The following is an 11,710-nucleotide window of genomic DNA, read 5'->3' as shown; positions in this document are numbered from 1 at the left end:
CGCGGCCATTGCGGCCGAAGTACAAAGCGGCCCTGTCAAGCCGCACACCTCATCGGCTATTAAGCCACCGGTCTTCATTGCGCAAGGGCGGTCAGGTCTGCATGCTGGCAGCCCGACAATTCCAGGGCTAGATTAGCAGTTTCGCCTCCGTCGATCGCCACGTACATCAGCGAAATTCTTACCGCGCGTGCACAATTATGCACTCAAAATACCTTGGGCATCGGCGGAGGCAATATACGGACATGCCTATAGCACGGTTCAACCTCATACAGCCTTTCCCCTTCTTTAAAGTATCCTTTCTTCTTCTTTTTTACTGCAGGTGAATCAAAACCTACTCACCCTACGGACTCACAAGGACTCTCTCCGAGCCCGGTTCCGTCTAAACAGTCGAACACCATTCCTCCCAAGGAATCTTTCTTACGCGAAAGCGGCGCAGACATGCGGCAGGAAGGTGCAAAGGATTTTGCATACCACAACTTCATTTAAGAACCTGTATAGAGCTTTTCCCCTTAGCCCTAAACCCCCGGCATGTATGGCCTTGGTGATTACGGTACCTTCTATAAGATTACGTTTTAATGTATCAATTAGATTCCAGTGAACCAAATTCTTATTCGGTATCATCTTTCCTTATAGACTTTATTCCTTCTATTCAGCTGTCTCACACACCTCGGCACAAAATTGCCAGGGGCTCTATAGGGCAACTTATGTGTTGCCAAACAAAAGTCCGAACAACTTTATAGCACAATTCAGCGTCCCGAGCTCGGCATTATATGCATCGGCTCCGAATCATGTCTTTGGTCAATAGTTGGCTTGCCCGGCTCCTGTGTTTGCTACCTTACGTTCCGTCCGATCGGCTAGGGTAGTAAAGGGAGAACTACTGTGATTGTGTTTCTGGTTCGTCCGGTTAAGAACCTCAGTAGAGAAAGCCAAAAACTGACTGTCATGATGCGGCGAGAGCTGGTCAGCTATTCGGCGATTTATTACAATCCTTAGCGATTTTTCCGTATTACACGAAGGACTGTTTCCTGGTCACATATGTAACGAATCCGCGTTAGGGTAGCCACGTACATACCAGGGGCTACTGTATAGACCCATTGTCAAACTCCTATAGCTAAGTGAGAGCAAGAAACCAAATAGTCTGATTGCCTGGTTCGCCGCACGGACACCTCCTCAGGGACCAAGACATTGGGTTAAGTGTAGTCATGTGCAATTCCGAACACCCTAGTAGCATCTACATGGGGGTTGAAGCCGATGACTGGGAACTCTCAGATATAATAAACGGCTGCACACGAGGATACAACTTTTCATCAAGGAATGAATATATTACAAAATACTTAGTTCATAATACAAAACCCCCCGGACAGTTCAGACTCGTTTATGCGAACGCTACATCCTTAGAGCATTGGCCCTCTACAAGACGGGCACCTTTTAGCACGTCCTCAAAATAGCAGTCCGGTGTGTGGTGGGCCTTGCTTTCGGGAGGACCCTCAACTGCCACCTTTTCGGCCTTCATCTTCACCCAATGCATCTTGACATGGGCGAAAGCCATACGCGCTCCTTCTATACAGGACCACCTCTTGACGGCGTCAATCCGGGGCAGCACATCAACGAGATGCTGCACGAGGCCGAAGTAGCTGTCCGGAATGGCTTCGGCCGGCGACAACTGGACTATGACGTCCTTCATGGCCGCGCTGGACACCTTATGCAGCTGCGCCCATTGTGCCATTTGGTCATTTAGCAGTACGGGACGCTCCTGCCCCACAAACTGCGACCAGAAGAGCTTCTCCGCCGCGTACCCCTCCTGGGCCTGGAAGAATTGGGTGGCATCCGCAACACTCTTCGGCAGATCCGCATATGCGTCTGGAGAACTCCATAGTCGATTAAGCAAGGCATCCTTCCGGTCCCCAAATTTAGCATGTAAAAGAAAGGGCTTACCAGCCGCTATCTGACCGGCTTGACGGATTTCCTCGTGCGCTGCGCGGGATTTGGACCACGCCTCCGAAGCGTCTTGAAGGGCCTTGGCGAGTTCGGTCCCCTTCGCCTTATTTTCCGTTTCCAAGGACTCACACTTGGCAACGGTGTCCTTGAGTTTTTGCTCCAACTCGGTCACCCGTTCCTCAAAACGGCGCCGAGCGGCTTGTTCGGCCGTCAAGTCCGCAGCCGCCTTATCGGCGGCTGCCTTGCTTACCCTTGCCTGCTCCTTGGCTTGCACAAGCTCTCCCCTGAGGGTTTCCACCACGGCGGCACCATCTGTACAAACACGCACATAGCAGCTCTTGAATTTCTAGAGAGCATGGACATAAACAGGCACAAAAGCAAGATGTATCATATACCTTGCGCCTGGTCGAGCCGCGTGTTAACAAGGACTAGATCCTCATCGGCTGGCTCCTGTTTCCGTTTGAGTTCGGAAATTTCCGCTGACTGGGTAGTCGCCGCTAACAGAGAGGCCTGTTTTAAATCCAAATAAAATAGCATGTTACCACCTGACAACCAATTATTGATCCTCTGCTCACTTTTTCTTTCAAAAAAATCGAACAGAGTCTCAGGGGCTACTATCTATATACAGGTATATTTCTTATAGAAATGATAAAAAACATTACATTGCGTACCTCGAAGCCTGCTAGCAGGCTGGAGAATCGCTCAGTCCGCTCTTGGCGGACTGAATCTTCTCAGCCACCACACCCATCAGGATACGATGCTCATCTAGGACGGATGCACTTCGAAGTACATCCGCCATGGTATTCAGCGCCTCCGGATTAGCGGAGTTCACCGTTCTCCCTTCTCCTGAAGTAGGTCTCTCACCAGACTTCGGAGCCTTGTGGGTCTCCGGAGTAGTATGCGGCTGGGGAATGGATTGACCAGGGCCCCCGTCGCCGGGCTTTGGGGGAGCCGTACCCCCCAGTCCTTCGGCAGCCGAGGTATTGCCCTCCGGTGCCATTAAATTGCCCCCCGCGTCTCTTCAAGGCCCGGGGAGGGCCTACGGGACGACACCTCGGCATCGTCCGCCCTAGGCGGCGGGGAAGCTAGTGGAGGCGACTCGCTCTCCATCATCTCCGGCGGCAGATCCCCCGAGGATGAGGATGGCTGTGGGAGAATGCGCGCCGGACTACAAAATAGAGAACCTAGAGTTATCATCACAGTTCATAGAGAATTGGATATATGTGAAAAAAATCCCGAGCTACTTACGAGTCGGCTTTGGGCTTGGTCCGGCGACGATGCTTCGGGAGGGCCTCGGCGTCTGACTCCGAGTCATCAGAGAGGATGATCTTGTCCCTCTTGGATGCTTCAGCCTCCAGGTCTTCAGAGGCCACCCTTTTCTTGCCCTTCCGGGGAGGATCTTCTACTTTCTCTTCCTCCTCGTCGTCATCGTCGCCCACATGAGAGGACTGGGCTTCAGCTTCTCCGGACACTACGTCCGAAGTGCCCTCCTCTCTCTTCTTCTTCTTGTTCTTGTTTACAGGCACCTGGTTTGGCGCCGGGACTAGCATTCTCGTTAATAGAGGGTTGGCTGGGTTTTTGGGCAGAGGAGTCGAACACCTTATCCACTCCACCTTGGCTGTCCAGCCCTAAATGAGGAATTCAAACATAGTATGCCCCTTTGATTAAATGATTCAGGCTATGTTCGGAAACAGAATGCTTACCGGAGAAGCAGGATGCGCGATGTCGAGCCCGATCTCTTCGGTCTTCCTGGGCCACTTCTTTTGCCGGGCCTTGAAGAGTAACTTCCAGATCCCTTTGTGCCTTGTGCCGAAGAAATGTTGCAGAGTTAGAGGGCCCTCCAAATTGAATTCCCACATACGGGTCTTCCGGCATTGGCAGGGAAGGCATCGACGACAGAGCATCACCTGGATCACGTTGGAGAGATCGGTGCCCTTGTCCATTATGTTCTTGATGTGCTGCTACAGCACTAGTACCTCATCGGTGGACTCCCAGTCCAGGCCCTTCTTGATCCACGACGCGAGCCGCATAGGCGGACCGGATCTGAATTCGGGAGTGGGTACCCACTTGGTGCCATGGGGTTCGGTGATATAAAACCACTCTTGTTGCCATGCCTTTACGGTCTCCATGAAGGCTCCCTTTGGCCACGTGGTATTGGGGAGCTTGCTTATCATTGCGCTGCCGCACTCTACATGCTGCTTGTTGACCACCTTCGGCTTTACATCGAAAATCTTGAGCCAGAGGCCGAAGTGTGGAGGGATGCGGAGGAGTGCTTCGCACACAACGATAAACGCCGAGATGTGAAGGAAAGAGTTCGGGGCTAGATCATGGAAATGCAACCCGTAGTAGAACATAAGACCACGGACGAAGGGGTGGAGGGGAAAAGCCAATCCTCGGAGGAAGTGGGGAATAAATACCGCTCTTTCTCCTGGTCCTGGAGAGGGGATGACCTGCTCTTGGGCGGGAAGCCTGTGTGCGATCTCCGCAGTCAAGTACCCAGCCTCCCGGAGCTCCTTAACATTCTCCTCCGTGATGGAGGAAGCCATCCATTTTCCTTGGGAGCCGGATCCGGCCATGGCCGAAGAGGTTGGTGGCGAGGGGAAAGATTGAGACTCAGGCGATGGAGCTTGATGATGGGAGTGCTGAGGAAGAAGGCGTGGGTTAAAAAGACGGATCCTTATCCTCTTATAAAGGCAGTGAATATCAAGCGCCCCCTCATATGCCTTAAAACTCGCCTAGTCCCAAGGGGTCGTGCAAACGGCACGATTGGGTTACTCAAACCCGTATTGATAAGGATCCCACAAATAAAGGGACACGATCTCTGCCTTGACGAGACGTGTCAATAAGGGCCACGCCTCGATACGTGAGGCGGGAGGTCCGAAAAATGATTCAAGTTAATAATGATGAGACTTGATGTAACGCTTCGCCAAAAAGAAAAAAACAGAGCTATTAGAGAACATAGCTTGTCTCTACTTAATATTTTACCTTCGTGGTGGAGGATTGTGGTTGCTATACAGAGTCGGGTAGATGTCTTTTGTTCAGAAGACTAATCTTGAAGTATTCGGAGGAGGAACCTGCCTTGCAATGCGGAAGACAATCTACGCGCCGGACACATCATCATTGAAGACTGGTTCAGGTGCTACTGAGGGAGTCCTGGATTATGGGGTCCTCGGGTGTCCGGGCTATGTGATGTGGGCCGGACAGATGGGCCGTGATGATACAAGATAGAAGGCCTTCCCCCGTGTCCGGATGGGACTCTGCTTTGCGTGGATGGCAAGCTTGGCATTCGGATATGAAGATTCCTTTCTCTGTAAACCGACTCTGTACAACCCTAGCCCCCTCTGGTGTCTATATAAACCGGAGGGTTTAGTCCATAGAGATAATCATAATCATACAGGCTAGACATCTAGGGTTTAGCCATTATGATCTCGAGGTAGATCAACTCTTGTAACCCTTATACTCATCAAAGTCAATCAAGTAGGAAGTCGGGTATTACCTCCATTAAGAGGGCCTGAACCTGGGTAAACATTGTGTCCCCTGCCTCCTGTCACCCTCGATCCTTAGACGCACAGTTCGGGACCCCCTACCCGAGATCTGCCGGTTTTGACACCGACAGGTATGAATCCTTTACTAATACTCTTCCAGTATAGGCATACCGTTTTCCTTGAAATCTTGAGTCCTGCCGTCAGGATAAAGTTCTTCCGAGACTCAGTCTTCTTAGGTGACAGGTCTATCGCCAAAACTAAACAACTATCGGAAACCTCTTGGTGGTAATTTTTTTGGTTTCTGTAGGAAATTGGTCTGGGTTGAATCTCACTGTATATCCTACGATTGGCAACAATTGCTTGTACAGGGCCATCGTCATGCCATTCTATGGTTTTTGGCTTGTCGTGTCGACACTCTTCTGGGGTTTTAAGGCTCTCTGATTTTCCATCAACATATGATAGTTCATGATAGAAGTCTCCAGTATGGGGGCCAATCCATCCCGTATTTGAATCATTACTTCATACACACAATGAATTGCGTATTCTAACACTTGGGCATCCTCACCAGTATTGCAGAATTTCCCTTGTCTTTGAACTGGGTTCGGGTAAATCCATTGTTTCTGCAAGCTGAACAAAACACGTATCATTTTATTCACAACTCTTGGGGTTTTTGTATCCTCCTAAGGAACACCTACCGATCAAATCACAGTTTCTTCCCAAAATTTCTTCTTCCAGGGAATACTTGATCCTTATTAATTTCCTGGGCCTGTGGGTTATGGACCCACTCCAACACCTGTATAGCTTTAACTCATCTTGGGAGTTACAATTGTTCCATATTCAAACATTAAACCTTCTTTAATTCTATCAGTACTTCCTTTCTTCATATCCATCATATCAAAACAAAGCTCCAACTCATGTTGTCCAAACTCCACTCTGTGGAATATCATTATCCTTTCCATGGGTCAAGTGTCCTCACCGGGTACTACCACCCTTGAAATGCAAAAATTCTTCCATGGACCATATGTCTCATATCCTTGAAACTGGTCCAAATATGTGTTCATAGAGTACAACTCATACAATTCAACATATGAAATTAGGATATGTTATCTTTATTTATTCATGAACCATTACAATATTTGAGACTTCCATTACACAAATTCAACTCCATATCCTTATGAAAATAAATGCTTCCTACTACACTTATTACCAATATTAAAATTCCAACTACTCAGCTCTAGCTTTCATCTTGTCAGGACATTTAGTAGCATAATGTCCTGCTTCCCTCCAACGAAAACAAATAACTTCCGATAAGTCTTTGGGCTTGTTGGGGATGGTGTCTACTCTTTAGGTTCTTGGCTTCTTCTCTGGACATTTATTAGCATAATGACCTAAATCCTTGCACCTGCAACAAGTGATATGACTCGGGTTCTTCCGTGCAAAAATTCGGTTGTTCCAGGGATGCCTCATTTTCTCTTCCTGGATTTCTCTGTAACGATCAGAGCTTCTATTTCCTAAGGGTCAAACTTCACTTCCGCTGTCGGGAAGTCTTCGAGATACTCTTCTCTTTCCTTTGGGCAATACTGAGAATAATGTCCTTCTTCCCCACATGAATAGCAAGCGTTGGAGTAGAACCTAATTAGGCCTTGTTCTTCAGGGTCTTCAACAACTTTCTTCATCACATGCTCTTCTAAACTTTTCAAGAGGGCTTCTTTCTGTTGCTGGGTAATTTCTTGTACCTTGGGGTAAATGTGACACTGAGCAAGGTAGTGCGTATTTCCTTCACACGGGAAACAAGTAACCTGCCCAGTCGGGCATTCTTCGGCTGGGTGATTTTCCTCACAATGAGGGCATCCATCCTTGTGTTCTTCTTGGGTGTGTCCTATGTCTCGGCAAATCTCACAGGCACAAGGTTTATTCATCGGGTTATCACAGTGTTTTCGGATGAGGCGGGATATTAACAGAGCCTTCTTGAATTCCTCCCAAATTTTTACTAGGTTGCATCCTTGTATGGCTTGATGCATTTTCCACCAGGTTCAGCACTATCTGTAAAGTATTGAAGAGCGTATTGAACCTCATACTTCCTTGCAATAAAATTCCAACTGAAGTGATCTTCCATGTTTTTAATCCATAGCTCCGCCTCCGGTTGAGTCATCGGTCCAGAGAATACCAGTCCATCTTCCTTCCTCATCTATTGGGTCCAAGGGTTTTGGGATGAGATACGAGAGAATAATAGAGGGATATACACACAATACAAACAATAGTTTTGAAGAAACCGATTTTATTTTGTGGCTGTCGGAAAAACATCAAACAAATGACAAGTCACAAATCATCGCATCTAACGTAAGTATATAACAGGGGTCCGGTCTTATAAAGGTCAAATAAATCTTTAGATTCTTCAAATTCTTCAAGTCTTCAACTGTTGTAGCTTCAACTCTTCTAATGCATGGTGAAATCCTCTTTACTCTGAAGAGGCCATCAGTTGTATGATATCTTGTCCTTCTTGGAGCATCTTCAGTTGATCCTCCGTGTGGTCAAAAGGGAATGGGGTATTTTCCAACTATTTGAGGTAAGAGGGACTATTTGATAAAATCAGAAAAGATGAGAACTAAAGGATTTTTTGAGATTAAAGTTTTAGAGATTTCCTATCCTAGGGGCTTTCCAGTTTCTAGGGTCACGTCCTATAGTCAACATGTGCTATAATACCATCTCTGTAGCAACCCAACCGAAAACGGTCAAGCCTCTGTGTATCTATGCCATCCATGGATGAGTATGCTGCCACACACAGTACATCAATGTATATATCAAAGTGCAATCACATGTATAAATAACGTAAAACTGATATATACTTCATAAGTCTCAGCAGAAAAAAATCATTTGGTGTGGAGTCCCATCAACGCCATCGGCAGGTTGAGTGTAGACCGTAACCCTGTACTGTACTCTTACTCGTCAGAAAAAATATCTACAAGATGAGACGTTGCAGCCGTGTAGGCTAGTACATTGAATGTACTGACAAGATCACTGTAAGAAAAATAGATGATAAAACTATACTATATGCAATATGACTTTGTGGCTCTGTGTCTGAGTTTTGTTTGCAAAAAAGCTGAATTTCATTTTCCCTACAACGAAGGAATATCAGAATTCCTCACTATAGAGTTTTCTACCATGCCATGGTTCCGCCAACCAATGTCTCATCACCCAAATCATCATAAGTTGCCCACAATTAAGTTATCATTCCGGCATTGAGAGTTCTGAGATAGATCCAAGTCTAGAGGCTCAAATTGTCTGTAACCAGGGACACGACTAATCGATTAGGTTTTAACCCTCTTTAGAGGTTTGTACACTTTTTCCACAAGATTTGATCCCTCCCTTTGCGTCCTCACACTTCAGATCATTTGAGAACGGGATGATTGACACATGGTCTTTTGAAGAGTTCATCTGACAGCTGTACGGTGCCCATCCAATCCTACCGTAGTTCTACATCTGCTGGCACCGTCCCAGCCAGAGTCACCACTAGGTTCAACCAAACCAGAGCCCATAGTGACTTGCGGTTGCACAGGTAAGCTTCTAGGCATGAAGTATTCTGCCGTCTCTTTGAGCCTGGGTGGAGCTTTCCGCATGATATCACGACCCTTCTCCGGAATCACTAAGTTCTGGGTGCACCATACGTACCCTTCTTAACCATTCTCCACTCAGAGGTGTATTGAATTCTCATCTCGAGTCTTGATGTCTTGAAGCCTTGAAGATGCAGTCCTTGCAGATGCCATCATGGAGTTGTCGTCACTGACGTAGAGTCCTCCTTCTTCACACCACTACCGAGCACTCGTACCAAACCCCGTCTACAATAGAGTAGCATTAAAACTATATACGTCCCGGGCTTGATAATAGGGAGATGGGTTCCTACCTCATGCATTCTACTCAACTACAAGATGTCAATATCACTATGAGAGGGATTATGAATGTTGACACTAGATGCCATAAAAACATAGGTATGAATAACATGGTCAAAGTGAACTTGCCTGGTATTACTTGGTGAAGATTATATCACCCTCACAAAACTTGATAGCACTATATGTCCCTCTCTGAAGAAATCTGTATAACCAAACATGACATTCACGTAAGCATACATTCTAGCAAGCAAATCCTGCACTCAAATTATCATTCAACAAATAAAAGTAACAAAAAAATCAATAATAAACCAAATAAAACCCAATAAAAGTCAAACAAAACTAAAATGAAAAACAACTAAGAAACTGCTACGACACAACACCAAATAGTTTTTTGTCCTAATTAAACTTAACAGCAAAGAAAATACTAAACTAATAAATTAACAAAAAAGAAAATGAACAACAATTAAGTTAATAGAAAGTATTTTTCATAAAATTTTATTTGCAAAAAGAAACAAATAAAAAGCAACTTTATAACTCTCACCACTGCAGGATGCTGCTTACACAACACTACGATCACAGACCCTTTGACGAAACTGTGTGCGATGCATTAATCTCAAACGGTGATGCAAAAAAACCGTCAAAAAAGATGCAAAACGTTTGTGATGAATGATACATCAAACACGGTTCAGATTTTAGTTGCGTGTGCGATGAGGGGCATACGGTTGATCTGTACGAACTGTTTGTGACGAGACAAAATAACGGAAACGGGCAGCCAGATCAAGGTGTGTGCGATATACGACATACAGTTCACTCGATGAACCGTTTGCGATGATCGAGGTGAACACAAACGATTCGCGTAACAAGATGCGTGTGATACCCGGCAAACAGGTCGGTAAGTAGAATTGTGTGCGATCATTATAGACAGCCCATACGGTCTTTGTTTGTGATTTGTGTGCTCATCAGGGCACACAGTTCAACAAACCAACCTGTTGGCGATAATGTAGAAGATCTCTATTGAATACATATTACTAACCGTCTGCGATGAGATTGACAACATAAACAGAGATATATACAGTCTTCTTAATTTAGTCCTTCTTGTTGTTGTTGTTGTTGTTGGATGGCCCCGCAACATCGTCTTGGCGAGGACGCTTCTTGCCACTGACCGTTGGCTTTTCATCGCCGCCGCCGTCATCATCGTCGTTGCTGTCGTCGTCGTCCTCCTCCTCGTTCGACCATTCCTCCTCATCATCATCGTCGTCCTCTTCTTCGTCCTCCGATGGCTCCTCGTCCGTCTGGTTGTCGTCTAACGACTCCGGAGGCGGCGTCCCTTCCATGAACCGGATATAATCAAGGTCTGGGCTCGACGCCGGACTCATGGAAGACGAGCGGGATGATTCCGATGTTGAACTATCATCGGGCACCAGACTGCTGGACAAACTGTCGTCCTCGCTGTCGCTCGACATGGCTGCAGAGTGTGTGCCAGTGTGTAGCGCGGCCTGCCGGGGACAATGAAGATGGTGGACACTTAAGCGGGGTATGCAGAGAAGAGGAACTGCCAATTGAAGCGGGGGTTGAAGCAGGAATTGAAGCGACAATTGAAGTGGGAATTGAAGCGGCAATTATTTGTATCCAGTCGCTCCAAATTCCCAGGGTTGCGCAGGACTCCTATTGGCTATTTGGCTGGTTTCCTTTTTTAGGACAAAAACAAGGAACGAGTTTTGGGATTATGCACCGATACCGGTACGAACGGAGTAGGACAGTTGGCAAGCAATACATTGAGCTCTTCTTATTGATAAAACCAGTAATAATCAAACTAGAAAGGAAAAGAAAAAAGACAAAGAAAAATATCTGCACAAATCTTTGCGTAACATCAATGGCATATGACCTAGATGTGCATTACTTAGAGCACATCTAGATGTGCTTTAGCAATACTGTCAAACAAAACCCCTAATCATCATTGCAAACAGCACATAGAACATGGCTAATGCGACAACCACAACTACACATGCTAGTTCCTTCTTGTCTCTTGCTTTCATCTATTGCCTGTGATTGATTCTTTCTTGCTTCATTGTTTTTTTTGAATATTTACTGTGAGGCAAAGCCCCATAGCCCTTTATTAACGAAAGCACAGCTGTACAAACAAATTACAGACTATACAAGGAAGGAAAAAGAAAAGAGTCTACCTATGGCTAAACAACCCTACCTGCTTTACAACAAAGAATCAACCCAAGCCAAGAGTTTTGGTTTAATACAATCCTTCACCCTATGAGCAAGCAAAGAAATATCATGGATGAATTTACACTTCCAAGCACTGAAAGTAGCTCTCTCAGCTCTAAAGGTTCTGCCATTTCTTAAAATCCAAATATTCCATGCTGCTGTTAGCATAACTCCAAAGAAGAA

This window comes from Aegilops tauschii, chromosome 4, assembly GCF_002575655.3.
Source record: "Aegilops tauschii subsp. strangulata cultivar AL8/78 chromosome 4, Aet v6.0, whole genome shotgun sequence".
NCBI classification, from domain to species: domain Eukaryota; kingdom Viridiplantae; phylum Streptophyta; class Magnoliopsida; order Poales; family Poaceae; genus Aegilops; species Aegilops tauschii.
This window is presented reverse-complemented; position numbering follows the sequence as displayed.